Source organism: Micropterus salmoides, unplaced genomic scaffold, assembly GCF_014851395.1.
Source record: "Micropterus salmoides isolate LMB-PRFRI ecotype aquatic unplaced genomic scaffold, ASM1485139v1 Ms_hic_scaffold_457, whole genome shotgun sequence".
NCBI classification, from domain to species: domain Eukaryota; kingdom Metazoa; phylum Chordata; class Actinopteri; order Centrarchiformes; family Centrarchidae; genus Micropterus; species Micropterus salmoides.
This window is the reverse complement of record NW_024044006.1, coordinates 2,734-4,702: the sequence shown is the minus strand read 5'-3', so window position 1 is coordinate 4,702 and position 1,969 is coordinate 2,734. Positions and strand designations below refer to the sequence as shown.

Below are 1,969 nucleotides of genomic sequence, written 5' to 3'. Positions count from 1 at the left end.
CTGTATGTAACAGCAAGGGCTTCAGTTTGTGTTGTAAAGAGTTGGTGACAAAGTCTGAGATTAGGGGTGAGATGAAAGACTTTGGTCATTAGAATAAGACGAGAAGATATTTTAACACTATTTTGAAGAAATATTCGACGATAAAATGTATGAGTGGGGATCTGGGGGATCCTCCCCCAGAAGATTTTGAGCATTAAACTCCTAATTCTTAACTTTCTTGGACAATGTGTAGCAGGACGAGGGTGAGATTCTATTTAAATATGTAATAACAACTTAAATAAGTTGCCAACAATGCCACCTGGGGAATTTCACCCTAGGAAATAATACTAAGAGATAGGTCACACAGGTTTGCATGAAATAAGGCCAGGGCAGAGAGTGTTTCACATTTAAACAAATAATTTTATTAACAAAATACTAATTAGAAACAACCAAACCAAAAGTAACTTAACAAAAAAAAAAAAAAAAAAACATACCAACTACATATACCGATGAAGAAGGCATGCCATTACTGGATAAAATTAAAGTATGGGCCTAATAATTTCAAATACAATATACTATTTAAAATACAGTGGCTAAAAGAATAAAGCAAAACACACCAAAAATGAATCAAAACGTGCAAATCAAACAAAATGCCAAATGTATAACTAAATATACAATAACTACACCCAACCAACAAAGAAATGCTAAAACCGGCAAGCCCGCTTAGAGCCAAGACGGAGCCGGAACTGGGCCGACCAGGCAGAGGGCAATCCCACAGGGGGAGAGAGAGCGACACCCAAAGCTGAGGCACGAAAAAGACAGACCGAGCCTCCGTTCAAACCCCCGCCGAGGCAGCAGTGCAGCAGATCACTGGAGGGAGGGGAAGATTTAGCACCATTATATTATATTATATTTCGCATGGTATATATTCAATCAAATGGGATTCAATACAAGAGACATGCATACATACCCCCACGGTTCCACAGCGCACACACATAATCAGCCACAGGCCAGATCGAGACACAGCAAACGATTCGCTCTAAAACAATCAAGGGAGCATTGTGTTTACTAACCACACACAGCAGACAGTTCCATTGGCATGCAAGCAGACAGCACACTTACCACACGGACCGAGAGCAATGTCGCGTGCATACAGAACGCCGACCAGTGACTCCGCAGGTTTAGGGGTATTAACCACCAGCTAAACTGTTGCGCTGCAGGCCATAACAGCTGTGACAGCACTCGCATCAGCACACCACAACGCCGGATCACCATCGCCAACAGCCGAGACGCCCAACCCAGGTAAGAAAGAGACTGACACAGGTGCATCATCACCTGTACTTATAGACCATGGCAGTGGCATCCGGTTGTCAGAGCACCAGTGCAGTGCCATATAGTGGCGGGAGGGAGAAAAACCCTCAACTTGCCACAAATGCACATTTGTTTCTTCTGTATTCAAAATGCATTGCATGTTTCTTATTGTGCAATTAAACCTTTCTCAAAGCATTTTCATTCAGCCTACAAGAAGACTGGGGGTCCCTATCTGTACCGATTCCAGCAACGTCCATGAACACAGTAGCCGATTTTAACATTGCAGAAAAATGTTTTCTCACACACTGCTGTCAACATTGGAATACACATGAATAAAAACATTACTCACTAGCCTACTTAATTCTGCTCTCCTTGCCTTCACTTCTAATATTTCCACACAAGCAAGGAGCATACACCTCTGCTGCAAACACAGCAGCTTGCCCTACCTCTTTCTTTTCTCTCTCCCTGTATTTGTCAGCCCTCTTGACTTTCTCCATCAGCAGTGGGCTGTTTTATGAAGTGGCCGAAATGACACAGCACTTGCGATTTTCACCCGCGATACCGTTTTCACCCGTGGGTGCGCGGAGGAGGCTTGTTAATGAGGAAGCCAATCGAAACCGAAACCAACATTGTACCCAGTTGCACCTGCACCAAAGTGTTCACTGTTGCTTTACCTGGT

At 43.4% G+C, this 1,969-nt stretch overlaps 1 long non-coding RNA gene across 1 annotated transcript; it reads right to left on the bottom strand.

The window, feature by feature from the left end:
• Window positions 1-422: 422 nt before the first annotated feature.
• LOC119887964 lies at window positions 423-1,215 on the bottom strand. Its single transcript, XR_005441832.1, has 3 exons — window positions 1,102-1,215; window positions 950-1,018; window positions 423-849 (listed from the first exon to the last, which is right to left on the bottom strand). It is a non-coding gene; the product is annotated as an uncharacterized LOC119887964 (long non-coding RNA).
• Between the last annotated feature and the right edge of the window lie 754 nt (window positions 1,216-1,969).